Source organism: Cydia strobilella, chromosome 8, assembly GCF_947568885.1.
Source record: "Cydia strobilella chromosome 8, ilCydStro3.1, whole genome shotgun sequence".
Lineage (NCBI taxonomy): Eukaryota > Metazoa > Arthropoda > Insecta > Lepidoptera > Tortricidae > Cydia > Cydia strobilella.
The window spans coordinates 14,901,260-14,920,919 of NC_086048.1; the positions used below are offsets into that span (position 1 = coordinate 14,901,260).

At 41.3% G+C, this 19,660-nt stretch overlaps 1 protein-coding gene across 1 annotated transcript in view; it reads right to left on the reverse strand.

The window, feature by feature from the left end:
* Positions 1 to 200: 200 nt before the first annotated feature.
* Positions 201 to 19,660, reverse strand: part of LOC134743793 (uncharacterized) — a 427,044-nt gene continuing 407,584 nt past the window's right edge. Inside the window, exon 4 of the mRNA XM_063677452.1 lies at positions 201 to 212. The gene's annotated coding sequence lies outside the window, so the exon portion shown is untranslated. The remainder of the gene's footprint in view (positions 213 to 19,660) is intronic.

Genomic DNA, 19,660 nt, shown 5'->3' on the forward strand with positions numbered 1-19,660 from the left:
AACGTCTGGCAAGTATTCGAAGGCTTACCTAGCCCAAAGCTGATAGGTGGGCGTTTTCTAAAATAAATATTGAAATCTTGATTCTTTCAAATCTGTACATTCTTGGGCTCATTTTACACAGAATCGACAGCATTCTCCATCCTGCCATTAAAAAAAGATGTCCCAAAATGTCCATTCCATTACGTCACGTTTTAGTGTGATTTTTTTTTTCACTTGTATGTGCGTGACGTAATGGAATCTACAATTTTCATACAAATTTTTGGAACATTTTTTTAATCATCAGGATTCTGCTAGTGATTCTGAGTTGAAAGAACCCAAAAACACCACGATGTGCGTGAATCAGGTCTTCAATATATATTTTAGAAAACGCCCAGATACCGCAACAACGTAAACGTGGGCAAACAAAGTCGCTACCAATCGAATCTAACTTCTATTCAATCTGAGCAATTCATTTGCAACAATATAGGGTTACACTAACTGTGGGTTCATGCAAATAGATGTTTTGTGACTTCACACGCTTTTAGCTTTATTACTTCTACTTTATTTATGCGCTTTTCCTGGCGGTTGCTCGTAATTCTCGTTTCTTGGAAAAAACGTCGGGAAATAACGCTTTTTAGCAAGTCTTAGCGGCTAAGGAATGTTTATTGCTCGGTAAAGTAGTAAGGCAATATCGCATTAGCAAATAGTGGGGAAAATGAGCGTAACTTTCTTGATGATTTTTTTTTATTAGGGCGCGCGGTGTGTAAATTGTAAACTTAGTAAATTATATAAAAAATAAAAACATGTTGGAGATTAACACATAAAAGTGGTAGGTAAGTTATCTGGATGATTTAAAAAGCTTACGCTATTCTTGTGAAGTATTGTGTTAATGAAAATGAATCATGCTGCACTCAGTGTAGGTACTTCTTGGGTCAAATAAGGGCCAGTTTTGAGACAAGTTAGATTAATTAAAATGTTTGCCTCACTCACGCGACTTTCAGTATTGTATTCAGATCAAGAGAAAATATTTGCAAAATAAATGAAATTTTACGAAAGGGTCCCACGTGTTGTTCACAATGCTTTTAGAGCATTCGTAGCAAGTCAATGTGCCAATATGCCTAAGTTTGGTATCTGATGAAGTACATGTGCTTAGGGTTAATAAGTTATTTTATCATGTAAATTATATCATATAAATTAATACATGAAACATATAAATAATTATAAATTCTAAATATAATATAGTTAAATGAATGGAACAAATAAACATATATGTAATGAATTATAAATATAATTGTCATTAAGACTGTCTGCCTAAAAAACCTCAACTTACGTGTATGTAGATTGTAGGTTTAATATGTATAACACATAAACAGACCTGTAACGATTGTTATTAAAAAACTTTCATTTTCATTTTCATGTTTTATTTTTATATTTATTATGTTTTCGATCTGCAATTTTGGGGCAATACTCAAAATTAAAATCTGTAATTTAGATGAGGCAGTTTTGTTTTGGATATGATTATTTGCCGTTTGCAACTGTGCTTTGAATGCCATATAGGTAATATTGCATTCAAAGTTGTCTTTTTACGATCAGTGTAGTCGGACATACATATCTTCACGTCAGCTGCAATTGTCTTTGTCTTTGTACAAAGGCGAAGCGAGATCGAGGTCATAGACGATTTAAAAAATTCTCAGTAAAATAATAAAAAAAAGGAAATACACGAAATAAAATGTGTTTGCGCAAGATCTCGACTCGCTCACTGTCGCTCGTGGAAGCGTTGGGAATGAACAAGCAGCCCGAAGCGAGTTCAAAGCATACCGGCCCCGCCGAATCGGAGGTTAAATTAACGCTATACTTTTAAGGATTACAAATATGCCCAAAATTTCCCTTTCACAAAGCTTTGCCTGCACGCATACTTTGGGGGACAAAAAATATTGAGCGTGTCGTGTGACTACATATATCCGAGGTTTACTTTATTGCTCTTTGTACTCCGGTATGTCCTAACCTATTATGTAACAGCTAGCAATATTCCAGCTATTCGGTGAAAACTGGTCTAATGGAAACAGCACAGTTTTCCCTCTATGTTGGAAGAACAGGGTAACAGGGTAGTCAGTTTTAGTTAAATGATGTTTTCAGGTAGTGTGCGTTGGACTTGCAGATGTCAAACACCCAAGTACCGCGCTTAAGGTTGCCTTTCCACTGAGGCGGAGATGAGAGGAGACGTGTGGAAATAAACCAATAGTATTGGTTGTAATCCACATTATTGTTTGATTCCCGTACGTCTTTCATATCTGCTCATCTCCGCTTCAGTAGAAAGGCAGCCTAAGCAGTAAGGTCGGCACCTACATAATTAGTTGAGTTACTTCCATGGCGATTTCTAAGGTGTTTAAAATTATATTCCCTTTTCTTGGAAATGTAATACTTATGAGATATGTACATAATTTGACACCCGCTTTTTGATTTTTTTTCTAAGAGCTTTTTTGCTCTATCAGACGAGGCTTTTAAATTTGCCAAGAAAAGGGTTAACAGAAAAAAAATGTACTTACTTATTTTCATTGCATTTGTTTTTATTTCAGTACTTACCTGAAATAGGTACTGCAGTAACTGTTAGTAATTATTACGCCTTCAGAACATAACGCTCTCACATTAGAGGTAATCTAGGCAATCATAGTACGAGCCATAAACAGAGAAGCCAAGAGCCATTCACTCGGAGTAGATCACAAGTGACTGGTGATTCACAAAACAATTATTTATCGTTAACTGTAGTCGGTAGAGATCGACTAGGCCAGATCAGGCGTGACTCACTCCGCGATTTCGTCGCGCCGCTAAAAGTACATGCGGCCGCCCCCAATTCTGGGGTCTAGCCATAGTAATTGCCACGCACCGCTACGGAACGGACGCCTGTTCGCACTTGCGCCACCTAGCGGTCATATCTGTCGTAATAGACGCGTTTTATTAGAGAGTGAATCTTCTGTACTATTATTTATTCTGTGGCTAGACGAAGAAACAGGTCCCGGATTCGAATCCCGGTAAGGGCATGTATTTGTGTGTTTATCACGAATATTTGTTCCTGAAATATTTATGGATGTAATCTAAGGAGGTAGGTATTTATCTATATATAGTAGATTGGTAACCAAGGGATGAAAGGCACTCATTTCTGCCGAGGTAGGTAGTTTGGCGCTCGAACGCAGTGAGAGCCCCAATTGTCCGAGGCTGAATTGATGCCTATCACCCGAATTAAACAGTCTACTTTTCATTTCAAACGAGGAAAGTAAAATGCATTTGTATTTTTAAAAACAATAGTTACTAAGGGAATTAAATATCAGAATGGAAATTATAATTATAACAAATCCATTTAAAAACAAATTTCAATTGCTTATCGTAAAAAAATAACACAATCGTACTTGGACAGGAAAATGCTCTAGTACAGAAACGTATCATCTTCTGCACACTTTTTAGAACAACAATTACCCTCTTTCAGAGCATGAGAAATGAAAAAATATGTTTATCATTGCCTCGTAGGTACCCATAGTACAAACCGACTAGTCTAGTTAGGAGGCCTTTATATATTATCAGGGTTCACATTAATGCTGGTTTCCTAAGGCACTATGTTTAGTAAGCTTTGTAAGAACCGCCCCATTCGAGTGCTAAATCAAGGATTATCCTCAACACAAGGCAATTAGAGAAGACAATTAATGCCCGCCTCATTAGAAGACAATTAATAGCTTGAGGATGCTTGGTCAGCATGCGTCTTTTAGAGGGTAGGGAAGGGAGGAAAATAACACAAGACGTAAAGTAATTTCTATTGTCATTATAATATTTTATACAATAGTGATATAATAGTGAGCTTTTCAGTCGAGTACCGTGTTTAGGCCACGAAGCTTGCTGAGTGGCCTAATGAAGGTACGATATTGAAAAGCAGGGAAGTGACCCCTATTTCACGCTATTTGTTTTTTAGTTTAAAATATATTTTGTATAATTTACTCCGGGAATTGTTCTTCTCTCTCTTTTTATAGTCTACCCTACTTTATGGGACGCTAAACATCACAATATCAAATGATATTTCGTACATAAGTTCCGAAAAACTCATTGGTACTCAATACGGGCGACAAATTAAACCAAATATAGAATTTATCTGTGTAATCATGAAATGAATTAAGAAGTTTTTTTAGGTTTATTATGACCCCGTACCTAATTAATTTTTGAAAATTTACGCAAACCTTACGAGACATAACATGACAAGTCATTACGAGTTACGAGCTTTTTATAGTAACTGCCAACAAGCGTTGACAGTTACTTTAAAAAGCTCTTATCTCATAACGTGTGTTGCTTTACATTGCGGGCCGAATTATTTTGTATAGTTAAGATAAGAGGGATGTTTAGCACGTACTCGTCCATACAAAAAGAGAAAATGTTTTTAAAATGCATGTGCTCGAAAAGTGCGTTTCCTACGGAGCCATATCATGCGGAAAGTACTACTTTTCCGCACTAGTGCTTTTTGTTTTCAATTTTTTTTTACAGTACATATGGTGCTACTTTCTCGCACTAGTGCGGAAAAGAGCACTTTTCGTGCATATGTCGAAAGTTTACAGGGCCATATGTACTGTAAAACGTTGTACGATACACGTGCGAATAGGTAATTTGCAACTCGTGTCGATTAAAAACACTCCTTTTGCCATGCCACACTTATTTGCCATGATATGTTTTTTATTTACTCGCACAATATAATAGTAAAACATTGTATGATACACGTGCGTAAAGATGATTTACGCACTTGTTGCATAAATAGCTATTCTACTTCTAAATATATTCCATCCTCCATGATTTTTGTATGTTATTGACACAATGAAAAACTAAGTTTATAAGTTTTTTTTTCTCAAAATGTGCAATATTTTTTTTTTAAGCGAAACCTATAAACATAGAATAAATTATGCTGAAGCGATCGACATCAAAATCAGTGATTTAAAAACTGTAATAGATGACATTAAAGAAAAACACAAATCAAAATATTTAATAAAATAATTTTAATTGTTCCCAAACTTGTTCAGTGATTTGTTAAGATTTAGTTAGTGGAAACCGTGGAAATTGGAGCTTCATAGAAAACCGGCCAAGTGCGAGTCGGACTCGCGCACCGAGGGTTCCGTACATTACATAATTTTAACAATGTACTTTTGTGAAACGTGAGTGAAAGGTAAATTGGGGTTTACGATTTATGACGTATTAAAAAAACGACTTACTAGATCTCGTTCAAACCAATTTTCGGTAGAAGTTTGCATGGTAATGTACATCATATGAAATAAAACTATGAAAACGGATTATATCGCGTATATTGAATTTATAATACATCCCGACGTTTCGAACTCTTTACAGCGTTCGTGGTCAACGGGTGACTGAGGAAAAATTACAAAATGCAAAAATACCCACATACTAAAATAATGAACAATCATAGACTACAAACTTTAAGGCTGGTTGTACATGCAAAATCGGTTCATAAGGCTAGTTATACACTATAATTATTTTTCAAGTAAAGATATATATATATACGCGATAAAAAAACTATGCCGGCTCCAACCCTACACCACGGACCCGAGAAGATTTAATTCCCTCCTAAATTGTAGGAGGGTATCCCAATATAGGACCGGCAACAAACTCGGCGGGACACATCTTTTCAAAACATCAGAATGTCCAGCATCATCCAACACTACGGTCTCACAGTCTATGTCTCGCTTGCTCCTTTATCAGGTGGACTACAGGATCCCAAGCTGGTGGTAGAGAAAAGCCATCTTCCCTATTAAAGTTTGGATATTTCTTAATCTCAATGGCCTCGCGCAGCATTCTGGGTATGTAACGCTTCTCCTTGGCAAGAACCAGAGGCTTATCAAACTTGATTGAGTGATTGGCTTTATCCATGACATGCTCACAGACAGCAGACCTAGGTCGACGGTGCTTGACATCAGCTATGTGTTCCTTCACCCGAGTGGAAATGCTCCGTTTCGTCTGCCCGACATATGATAGGCCACACTCACAGTCCAGCCTGTACACTCCTGCAGTCTGTAGAGGGGTATTGCATTTTACAGGCCTCAGGAATTGTGACATCTTCTTCATTGGCTTGAAATATGTTTTTATAGAAGCACGCTTCAAGATGTGGCTGATCCTGTCCGTGACCCCCCTGACAAAAGGCAGAATGGCAGGCCTGCGCTCAACTGTGGGGATCTTAATGTGGGACCTCTGGTTGACCCGCGGTATCCTGAGCTCGTTTGCCTGGAGCGCGCGCCTGGCATGCTGGAGCTCCGCGGCCAGATGCTGGTCATCACATATCCTCTGGGCTCTCTGAAACAAAGATTTGCCTACTGTAACAAGTTGACTGGGATGGTGATGCGATTTGCCATTTAAGTACCTATCAGTATGAGTAGGTTTCCTATACACAGTGCGACCTAGGGTGTTATCAGGATTTCTTTTTACCAATACATCTAAGAAGGGGAGAGAACAGTCTTTTTCCAACTCCATAGTAAATTTTATTTTGCTATGGATGGAATTTAGGTGATCCAAGAAAGTTGAAACACTACTTTTTGGAAGTATAGTAAAAGTGTCATCTACGTATCTTTTAAATATCTTCGGTCGCACAGGAGCCAATGAGAGTGCCCTCTCCTCGAAGTCCTCCATAAAGATGTCAGCGACTACTGGAGACACCGGAGACCCCATGGCCACGCCGTCGACTTGAAGGTAGAATTCACCATTCCATAGCAAGTAGCCAGATGTAAGGCAATGTTCCAACAGCTTAGCATATTCCTCTGACATGTTCTGCTCACATAACCTCTTCTTGACAATTTCAATGCAGTCTTGTACCGGTAGGCTTGTAAATAGCGACTGGACGTCAAAACTGACCATGATCTCATCATCAGTCAATGTTAGGTCTTTAATCTCACCGATGAAATGGTAAGAATCCTTTGTATGCGTGCTAGTGTTACCACGTAATGCTGAGAGGGCTCCCGCGAGGTACTGAGCCAATTTATATGTGGGAGCATCTATCTGGCTCACTATGGGACGTAGTGGGGCACTAGGTTTGTGTATTTTTGGCAACCCATACAACTTTGGAGGCACGGGGCAGTCAGGAACTAAACTTGCAACATTCAGATCAAGGCTGTCCGAGTAATCACTAATTAGTTCTTTAGTGGTTTTCAATACTTTCATAGTCGGGTCCGTCTTTACATGTTTGTAGGTTGTAGTATCCGCTAATAATTCCCTAATTTTCTGGTTATAATCTGAAGTATTAAGTACAACCGTCGCATTTCCCTTATCCGCTCGAAGAATAGTAAGGTCTGGATCATCGCGTAACGTTTTCAACGCGGCCAATTCATCTCTAGGCAAATTCCTTTTCGGAGGCTTGGCTTTCCGTAATAATGACGAAACATCCTGCCGTATAGCCTCCAAATCTTCCTTCTTTACCTGATTTTTCACCAGACAGTCTTCTACACTAACAATAATGTCCTCAAAAGGGATCTTTCGCGGAGCCACAACATAATTAAGACCTTTTTCTAATACTGAAAACTCAGACGTCGACAATTGTTTACTGGATAGATTGACAACCGACCGATTTGACACTGACAGCGACGTTCCGTTAGCGCTATTATTCTGAAGCCCTCCGTTATCGCTGCGTCTCGTTTTCGATTTTAACTTGTCAAACTTGGCACTTTGTCGTTTCTTGCATTGTTCAAATGTAAATGCGTAACGTTTATTACCTTGTTCAACAACATCATTAAAATCGGTGCTTGTCAACACTTCCTGCAATTGACCGGTGCCTACCTTAATCTGTTGCTCAAGTCTATAAGCCGTGTAACGGTTGTTATGGATGGTTTTGCACAGTAATCTCTCACTCGCCCGGCGAAGTATGCGTTCACTGCCGATAATGTCCTTCTTCGGAGCTATCTTCACGCATGTAGGAATAAGATTTTCATCTCGACACCTCTTCAAGAAATGCAGAGCGCAACGAGCGCGTGCGAGCTTATTCCCAAGGTCTTCATGTCGCCGGATTTTGGTTGCAACTTCCAGTCCGTACTGGTGTACATAATATTGTCTTCGGTTACCGCGATAGTTACTCATGAAATAAAACTATGAAAACGGATTATATCGCGTATATTGAATTTATAATACATCCCGACGTTTCGAACTCTTTACAGCGTTCGTGGTCAACGGGTGACTGAGGAAAAATTACAAAATGCAAAAATACCCACATACTAAAATAATGAACAATCATAGACTACAAACTTTAAGGCTGGTTGTACATGCAAAATCGGTTCATAAGGCTAGTTATACACTATAATTATTTTTCAAGTAAAGATATATATATATACGCGATAAAAAAAAAACTATGCCGGCTCCAACCCTACACCACGGACCCGAGAAGATTTAATTCCCTCCTAAATTGTAGGAGGGTATCCCAATATAGGACCGGCAACAAACTCGGCGGGACACATCTTTTCAAAACATCAGAATGTCCAGCATCATCCAACACTACGGTCTCACAGTCTATGTCTCGCTTGCTCCTTTATCAGGTGGACTACAGGATCCCAAGCTGGTGGTAGAGAAAAGCCATCTTCCCTATTAAAGTTTGGATATTTCTTAATCTCAATGGCCTCGCGCAGCATTCTGGGTATGTAACGCTTCTCCTTGGCAAGAACCAGAGGCTTATCAAACTTGATTGAGTGATTGGCTTTATCCATGACATGCTCACAGACAGCAGACCTAGGTCGACGGTGCTTGACATCAGCTATGTGTTCCTTCACCCGAGTGGAAATGCTCCGTTTCGTCTGCCCGACATATGATAGGCCACACTCACAGTCCAGCCTGTACACTCCTGCAGTCTGTAGAGGGGTATTGCATTTTACAGGCCTCAGGAATTGTGACATCTTCTTCATTGGCTTGAAATATGTTTTTATAGAAGCACGCTTCAAGATGTGGCTGATCCTGTCCGTGACCCCCCTGACAAAAGGCAGAATGGCAGGCCTGCGCTCAACTGTGGGGATCTTAATGTGGGACCTCTGGTTGACCCGCGGTATCCTGAGCTCGTTTGCCTGGAGCGCGCGCCTGGCATGCTGGAGCTCCGCGGCCAGATGCTGGTCATCACATATCCTCTGGGCTCTCTGAAACAAAGATTTGCCTACTGTAACAAGTTGACTGGGATGGTGATGCGATTTGCCATTTAAGTACCTATCAGTATGAGTAGGTTTCCTATACACAGTGCGACCTAGGGTGTTATCAGGATTTCTTTTTACCAATACATCTAAGAAGGGGAGAGAACAGTCTTTTTCCAACTCCATAGTAAATTTTATTTTGCTATGGATGGAATTTAGGTGATCCAAGAAAGTTGAAACACTACTTTTTGGAAGTATAGTAAAAGTGTCATCTACGTATCTTTTAAATATCTTCGGTCGCACAGGAGCCAATGAGAGTGCCCTCTCCTCGAAGTCCTCCATAAAGATGTCAGCGACTACTGGAGACACCGGAGACCCCATGGCCACGCCGTCGACTTGAAGGTAGAATTCACCATTCCATAGCAAGTAGCCAGATGTAAGGCAATGTTCCAACAGCTTAGCATATTCCTCTGACATGTTCTGCTCACATAACCTCTTCTTGACAATTTCAATGCAGTCTTGTACCGGTAGGCTTGTAAATAGCGACTGGACGTCAAAACTGACCATGATCTCATCATCAGTCAATGTTAGGTCTTTAATCTCACCGATGAAATGGTAAGAATCCTTTGTATGCGTGCTAGTGTTACCACGTAATGCTGAGAGGGCTCCCGCGAGGTACTGAGCCAATTTATATGTGGGAGCATCTATCTGGCTCACTATGGGACGTAGTGGGGCACTAGGTTTGTGTATTTTTGGCAACCCATACAACTTTGGAGGCACGGGGCAGTCAGGAACTAAACTTGCAACATTCAGATCAAGGCTGTCCGAGTAATCACTAATTAGTTCTTTAGTGGTTTTCAATACTTTCATAGTCGGGTCCGTCTTTACATGTTTGTAGGTTGTAGTATCCGCTAATAATTCCCTAATTTTCTGGTTATAATCTGAAGTATTAAGTACAACCGTCGCATTTCCCTTATCCGCTCGAAGAATAGTAAGGTCTGGATCATCGCGTAACGTTTTCAACGCGGCCAATTCATCTCTAGGCAAATTCCTTTTCGGAGGCTTGGCTTTCCGTAATAATGACGAAACATCCTGCCGTATAGCCTCCAAATCTTCCTTCTTTACCTGATTTTTCACCAGACAGTCTTCTACACTAACAATAATGTCCTCAAAAGGGATCTTTCGCGGAGCCACAACATAATTAAGACCTTTTTCTAATACTGAAAACTCAGACGTCGACAATTGTTTACTGGATAGATTGACAACCGACCGATTTGACACTGACAGCGACGTTCCGTTAGCGCTATTATTCTGAAGCCCTCCGTTATCGCTGCGTCTCGTTTTCGATTTTAACTTGTCAAACTTGGCACTTTGTCGTTTCTTGCATTGTTCAAATGTAAATGCGTAACGTTTATTACCTTGTTCAACAACATCATTAAAATCGGTGCTTGTCAACACTTCCTGCAATTGACCGGTGCCTACCTTAATCTGTTGCTCAAGTCTATAAGCCGTGTAACGGTTGTTATGGATGGTTTTGCACAGTAATCTCTCACTCGCCCGGCGAAGTATGCGTTCACTGCCGATAATGTCCTTCTTCGGAGCTATCTTCACGCATGTAGGAATAAGATTTTCATCTCGACACCTCTTCAAGAAATGCAGAGCGCAACGAGCGCGTGCGAGCTTATTCCCAAGGTCTTCATGTCGCCGGATTTTGGTTGCAACTTCCAGTCCGTACTGGTGTACATAATATTGTCTTCGGTTACCGCGATAGTTACTCATGAAATAAAACTATGAAAACGGATTATATCGCGTATATTGAATTTATAATACATCCCGACGTTTCGAACTCTTTACAGCGTTCGTGGTCAACGGGTGACTGAGGAAAAATTACAAAATGCAAAAATACCCACATACTAAAATAACGGTTGTTATGGATGGTTTTGCACAGTAATCTCTCACTCGCCCGGCGAAGTATGCGTTCACTGCCGATAATGTCCTTCTTCGGAGCTATCTTCACGCATGTAGGAATAAGATTTTCATCTCGACACCTCTTCAAGAAATGCAGAGCGCAACGAGCGCGTGCGAGCTTATTCCCAAGGTCTTCATGTCGCCGGATTTTGGTTGCAACTTCCAGTCCGTACTGGTGTACATAATATTGTCTTCGGTTACCGCGATAGTTACTCATGAAATAAAACTATGAAAACGGATTATATCGCGTATATTGAATTTATAATACATCCCGACGTTTCGAACTCTTTACAGCGTTCGTGGTCAACGGGTGACTGAGGAAAAATTACAAAATGCAAAAATACCCACATACTAAAATAACGGTTGTTATGGATGGTTTTGCACAGTAATCTCTCACTCGCCCGGCGAAGTATGCGTTCACTGCCGATAATGTCCTTCTTCGGAGCTATCTTCACGCATGTAGGAATAAGATTTTCATCTCGACACCTCTTCAAGAAATGCAGAGCGCAACGAGCGCGTGCGAGCTTATTCCCAAGGTCTTCATGTCGCCGGATTTTGGTTGCAACTTCCAGTCCGTACTGGTGTACATAATATTGTCTTCGGTTACCGCGATAGTTACTCATGAAATAAAACTATGAAAACGGATTATATCGCGTATATTGAATTTATAATATTATCGGCAGTATCGGCAGTGAACGCATACTTCGCCGGGCGAGTGAGAGATTACTGTGCAAAACCATCCATAACAACCGTTATTTTAGTATGTGGGTATTTTTGCATTTTGTAATTTTTCCTCAGTCACCCGTTGACCACGAACGCTGTAAAGAGTTCGAAACGTCGGGATGTATTATAAATTCAATATACGCGATATAATCCGTTTTCATAGTTTTATTTCATGAGTAACTATCGCGGTAACCGAAGACAATATTATGTACACCAGTACGGACTGGAAGTTGCAACCAAAATCCGGCGACATGAAGACCTTGGGAATAAGCTCGCACGCGCTCGTTGCGCTCTGCATTTCTTGAAGAGGTGTCGAGATGAAAATCTTATTCCTACATGCGTGAAGATAGCTCCGAAGAAGGACATTATCGGCAGTGAACGCATACTTCGCCGGGCGAGTGAGAGATTACTGTGCAAAACCATCCATAACAACCGTTATTTTAGTATGTGGGTATTTTTGCATTTTGTAATTTTTCCTCAGTCACCCGTTGACCACGAACGCTGTAAAGAGTTCGAAACGTCGGGATGTATTATAAATTCAATATACGCGATATAATCCGTTTTCATAGTTTTATTTCATGAGTAACTATCGCGGTAACCGAAGACAATATTATGTACACCAGTACGGACTGGAAGTTGCAACCAAAATCCGGCGACATGAAGACCTTGGGAATAAGCTCGCACGCGCTCGTTGCGCTCTGCATTTCTTGAAGAGGTGTCGAGATGAAAATCTTATTCCTACATGCGTGAAGATAGCTCCGAAGAAGGACATTATCGGCAGTGAACGCATACTTCGCCGGGCGAGTGAGAGATTACTGTGCAAAACCATCCATAACAACCGTTATTTTAGTATGTGGGTATTTTTGCATTTTGTAATTTTTCCTCAGTCACCCGTTGACCACGAACGCTGTAAAGAGTTCGAAACGTCGGGATGTATTATAAATTCAATATACGCGATATAATCCGTTTTCATAGTTTTATTTCATGAGTAACTATCGCGGTAACCGAAGACAATATTATGTACACCAGTACGGACTGGAAGTTGCAACCAAAATCCGGCGACATGAAGACCTTGGGAATAAGCTCGCACGCGCTCGTTGCGCTCTGCATTTCTTGAAGAGGTGTCGAGATGAAAATCTTATTCCTACATGCGTGAAGATAGCTCCGAAGAAGGACATTATCGGCAGTGAACGCATACTTCGCCGGGCGAGTGAGAGATTACTGTGCAAAACCATCCATAACAACCGTTATTTTAGTATGTGGGTATTTTTGCATTTTGTAATTTTTCCTCAGTCACCCGTTGACCACGAACGCTGTAAAGAGTTCGAAACGTCGGGATGTATTATAAATTCAATATACGCGATATAATCCGTTTTCATAGTTTTATTTCATGAGTAACTATCGCGGTAACCGAAGACAATATTATGTACACCAGTACGGACTGGAAGTTGCAACCAAAATCCGGCGACATGAAGACCTTGGGAATAAGCTCGCACGCGCTCGTTGCGCTCTGCATTTCTTGAAGAGGTGTCGAGATGAAAATCTTATTCCTACATGCGTGAAGATAGCTCCGAAGAAGGACATTATCGGCAGTGAACGCATACTTCGCCGGGCGAGTGAGAGATTACTGTGCAAAACCATCCATAACAACCGTTATTTTAGTATGTGGGTATTTTTGCATTTTGTAATTTTTCCTCAGTCACCCGTTGACCACGAACGCTGTAAAGAGTTCGAAACGTCGGGATGTATTATAAATTCAATATACGCGATATAATCCGTTTTCATAGTTTTATTTCATGAGTAACTATCGCGGTAACCGAAGACAATATTATGTACACCAGTACGGACTGGAAGTTGCAACCAAAATCCGGCGACATGAAGACCTTGGGAATAAGCTCGCACGCGCTCGTTGCGCTCTGCATTTCTTGAAGAGGTGTCGAGATGAAAATCTTATTCCTACATGCGTGAAGATAGCTCCGAAGAAGGACATTATCGGCAGTGAACGCATACTTCGCCGGGCGAGTGAGAGATTACTGTGCAAAACCATCCATAACAACCGTTACACGGCTTATAGACTTGAGCAACAGATTAAGGTAGGCACCGGTCAATTGCAGGAAGTGTTGACAAGCACCGATTTTAATGATGTTGTTGAACAAGGTAATAAACGTTACGCATTTACATTTGAACAATGCAAGAAACGACAAAGTGCCAAGTTTGACAAGTTAAAATCGAAAACGAGACGCAGCGATAACGGAGGGCTTCAGAATAATAGCGCTAACGGAACGTCGCTGTCAGTGTCAAATCGGTCGGTTGTCAATCTATCCAGTAAACAATTGTCGACGTCTGAGTTTTCAGTATTAGAAAAAGGTCTTAATTATGTTGTGGCTCCGCGAAAGATCCCTTTTGAGGACATTATTGTTAGTGTAGAAGACTGTCTGGTGAAAAATCAGGTAAAGAAGGAAGATTTGGAGGCTATACGGCAGGATGTTTCGTCATTATTACGGAAAGCCAAGCCTCCGAAAAGGAATTTGCCTAGAGATGAATTGGCCGCGTTGAAAACGTTACGCGATGATCCAGACCTTACTATTCTTCGAGCGGATAAGGGAAATGCGACGGTTGTACTTAATACTTCAGATTATAACCAGAAAATTAGGGAATTATTAGCGGATACTACAACCTACAAACATGTAAAGACGGACCCGACTATGAAAGTATTGAAAACCACTAAAGAACTAATTAGTGATTACTCGGACAGCCTTGATCTGAATGTTGCAAGTTTAGTTCCTGACTGCCCCGTGCCTCCAAAGTTGTATGGGTTGCCAAAAATACACAAACCTAGTGCCCCACTACGTCCCATAGTGAGCCAGATAGATGCTCCCACATATAAATTGGCTCAGTACCTCGCGGGAGCCCTCTCAGCATTACGTGGTAACACTAGCACGCATACAAAGGATTCTTACCATTTCATCGGTGAGATTAAAGACCTAACATTGACTGATGATGAGATCATGGTCAGTTTTGACGTCCAGTCGCTATTTACAAGCCTACCGGTACAAGACTGCATTGAAATTGTCAAGAAGAGGTTATGTGAGCAGAACATGTCAGAGGAATATGCTAAGCTGTTGGAACATTGCCTTACATCTGGCTACTTGCTATGGAATGGTGAATTCTACCTTCAAGTCGACGGCGTGGCCATGGGGTCTCCGGTGTCTCCAGTAGTCGCTGACATCTTTATGGAGGACTTCGAGGAGAGGGCACTCTCATTGGCTCCTGTGCGACCGAAGATATTTAAAAGATACGTAGATGACACTTTTACTATACTTCCAAAAAGTAGTGTTTCAACTTTCTTGGATCACCTAAATTCCATCCATAGCAAAATAAAATTTACTATGGAGTTGGAAAAAGACTGTTCTCTCCCCTTCTTAGATGTATTGGTAAAAAGAAATCCTGATAACACCCTAGGTCGCACTGTGTATAGGAAACCTACTCATACTGATAGGTACTTAAATGGCAAATCGCATCACCATCCCAGTCAACTTGTTACAGTAGGCAAATCTTTGTTTCAGAGAGCCCAGAGGATATGTGATGACCAGCATCTGGCCGCGGAGCTCCAGCATGCCAGGCGCGCGCTCCAGGCAAACGAGCTCAGGATACCGCGGGTCAACCAGAGGTCCCACATTAAGATCCCCACAGTTGAGCGCAGGCCTGCCATTCTGCCTTTTGTCAGGGGGGTCACGGACAGGATCAGCCACATCTTGAAGCGTGCTTCTATAAAAACATATTTCAAGCCAATGAAGAAGATGTCACAATTCCTGAGGCCTGTAAAATGCAATACCCCTCTACAGACTGCAGGAGTGTACAGGCTGGACTGTGAGTGTGGCCTATCATATGTCGGGCAGACGAAACGGAGCATTTCCACTCGGGTGAAGGAACACATAGCTGATGTCAAGCACCGTCGACCTAGGTCTGCTGTCTGTGAGCATGTCATGGATAAAGCCAATCACTCAATCAAGTTTGATAAGCCTCTGGTTCTTGCCAAGGAGAAGCGTTACATACCCAGAATGCTGCGCGAGGCCATTGAGATTAAGAAATATCCAAACTTTAATAGGGAAGATGGCTTTTCTCTACCACCAGCTTGGGATCCTGTAGTCCACCTGATAAAGGAGCAAGCGAGACATAGACTGTGAGACCGTAGTGTTGGATGATGCTGGACATTCTGATGTTTTGAAAAGATGTGTCCCGCCGAGTTTGTTGCCGGTCCTATATTGGGATACCCTCCTACAATTTAGGAGGGAATTAAATCTTCTCGGGTCCGTGGTGTAGGGTTGGAGCCGGCATAGTTTTTTTTTTATCGCGTATATATATATATCTTTACTTGAAAAATAATTATAGTGTATAACTAGCCTTATGAACCGATTTTGCATGTACAACCAGCCTTAAAGTTTGTAGTCTATGATTGTTCATTATTTTAGTATGTGGGTATTTTTGCATTTTGTAATTTTTCCTCAGTCACCCGTTGACCACGAACGCTGTAAAGAGTTCGAAACGTCGGGATGTATTATAAATTCAATATACGCGATATAATCCGTTTTCATAGTTTTATTTCATGAGTAACTATCGCGGTAACCGAAGACAATATTATGTACACCAGTACGGACTGGAAGTTGCAACCAAAATCCGGCGACATGAAGACCTTGGGAATAAGCTCGCACGCGCTCGTTGCGCTCTGCATTTCTTGAAGAGGTGTCGAGATGAAAATCTTATTCCTACATGCGTGAAGATAGCTCCGAAGAAGGACATTATCGGCAGTGAACGCATACTTCGCCGGGCGAGTGAGAGATTACTGTGCAAAACCATCCATAACAACCGTTACACGGCTTATAGACTTGAGCAACAGATTAAGGTAGGCACCGGTCAATTGCAGGAAGTGTTGACAAGCACCGATTTTAATGATGTTGTTGAACAAGGTAATAAACGTTACGCATTTACATTTGAACAATGCAAGAAACGACAAAGTGCCAAGTTTGACAAGTTAAAATCGAAAACGAGACGCAGCGATAACGGAGGGCTTCAGAATAATAGCGCTAACGGAACGTCGCTGTCAGTGTCAAATCGGTCGGTTGTCAATCTATCCAGTAAACAATTGTCGACGTCTGAGTTTTCAGTATTAGAAAAAGGTCTTAATTATGTTGTGGCTCCGCGAAAGATCCCTTTTGAGGACATTATTGTTAGTGTAGAAGACTGTCTGGTGAAAAATCAGGTAAAGAAGGAAGATTTGGAGGCTATACGGCAGGATGTTTCGTCATTATTACGGAAAGCCAAGCCTCCGAAAAGGAATTTGCCTAGAGATGAATTGGCCGCGTTGAAAACGTTACGCGATGATCCAGACCTTACTATTCTTCGAGCGGATAAGGGAAATGCGACGGTTGTACTTAATACTTCAGATTATAACCAGAAAATTAGGGAATTATTAGCGGATACTACAACCTACAAACATGTAAAGACGGACCCGACTATGAAAGTATTGAAAACCACTAAAGAACTAATTAGTGATTACTCGGACAGCCTTGATCTGAATGTTGCAAGTTTAGTTCCTGACTGCCCCGTGCCTCCAAAGTTGTATGGGTTGCCAAAAATACACAAACCTAGTGCCCCACTACGTCCCATAGTGAGCCAGATAGATGCTCCCACATATAAATTGGCTCAGTACCTCGCGGGAGCCCTCTCAGCATTACGTGGTAACACTAGCACGCATACAAAGGATTCTTACCATTTCATCGGTGAGATTAAAGACCTAACATTGACTGATGATGAGATCATGGTCAGTTTTGACGTCCAGTCGCTATTTACAAGCCTACCGGTACAAGACTGCATTGAAATTGTCAAGAAGAGGTTATGTGAGCAGAACATGTCAGAGGAATATGCTAAGCTGTTGGAACATTGCCTTACATCTGGCTACTTGCTATGGAATGGTGAATTCTACCTTCAAGTCGACGGCGTGGCCATGGGGTCTCCGGTGTCTCCAGTAGTCGCTGACATCTTTATGGAGGACTTCGAGGAGAGGGCACTCTCATTGGCTCCTGTGCGACCGAAGATATTTAAAAGATACGTAGATGACACTTTTACTATACTTCCAAAAAGTAGTGTTTCAACTTTCTTGGATCACCTAAATTCCATCCATAGCAAAATAAAATTTACTATGGAGTTGGAAAAAGACTGTTCTCTCCCCTTCTTAGATGTATTGGTAAAAAGAAATCCTGATAACACCCTAGGTCGCACTGTGTATAGGAAACCTACTCATACTGATAGGTACTTAAATGGCAAATCGCATCACCATCCCAGTCAACTTGTTACAGTAGGCAAATCTTTGTTTCAGAGAGCCCAGAGGATATGTGATGACCAGCATCTGGCCGCGGAGCTCCAGCATGCCAGGCGCGCGCTCCAGGCAAACGAGCTCAGGATACCGCGGGTCAACCAGAGGTCCCACATTAAGATCCCCACAGTTGAGCGCAGGCCTGCCATTCTGCCTTTTGTCAGGGGGGTCACGGACAGGATCAGCCACATCTTGAAGCGTGCTTCTATAAAAACATATTTCAAGCCAATGAAGAAGATGTCACAATTCCTGAGGCCTGTAAAATGCAATACCCCTCTACAGACTGCAGGAGTGTACAGGCTGGACTGTGAGTGTGGCCTATCATATGTCGGGCAGACGAAACGGAGCATTTCCACTCGGGTGAAGGAACACATAGCTGATGTCAAGCACCGTCGACCTAGGTCTGCTGTCTGTGAGCATGTCATGGATAAAGCCAATCACTCAATCAAGTTTGATAAGCCTCTGGTTCTTGCCAAGGAGAAGCGTTACATACCCAGAATGCTGCGCGAGGCCATTGAGATTAAGAAATATCCAAACTTTAATAGGGAAGATGGCTTTTCTCTACCACCAGCTTGGGATCCTGTAGTCCACCTGATAAAGGAGCAAGCGAGACATAGACTGTGAGACCGTAGTGTTGGATGATGCTGGACATTCTGATGTTTTGAAAAGATGTGTCCCGCCGAGTTTGTTGCCGGTCCTATATTGGGATACCCTCCTACAATTTAGGAGGGAATTAAATCTTCTCGGGTCCGTGGTGTAGGGTTGGAGCCGGCATAGTTTTTTTATCGCGTATATATATATATCTTTACTTGAAAAATAATTATAGTGTATAACTAGCCTTATGAACCGATTTTGCATGTACAACCAGCCTTAAAGTTTGTAGTCTATGATTGTTCATTATTTTAGTATGTGGGTATTTTTGCATTTTGTAATTTTTCCTCAGTCACCCGTTGACCACGAACGCTGTAAAGAGTTCGAAACGTCGGGATGTATTATAAATTCAATATACGCGATATAATCCGTTTTCATAGTTTTATTTCATGAGTAACTATCGCGGTAACCGAAGACAATATTATGTACATCATATATTTTTTTCAGTTTTATCATTCTCTTATTTTAGAAGTTACAGGGGGGGGGGGGACCACATTTTACTACTTTGGAAGTGTCTCTCGCGCAAACTATTCAGTTTAGAAAAAAAATCTATTAGAAACCTCAATATCATTTTTGAAGACCTATCCATAGGATACCCCACACGTATGGGTTTGATGAAAAAAACATTTTGAGTTTCAGTTCCAAGTAGGTATGGGGAACCCCCAAAATTTATTGTTTTTTTTCTATTTTTGTGTGAAAATCTTAATGCGGTTCACAGAATACATCTACTTACCAAGTTTCAACAGTATAGTTCTTATAGTTTCAGAGAAAAGTGGCTGTGACATACGGACGGACAGACCGACAGACAGACAGACAGACATGACGAATCTATAAG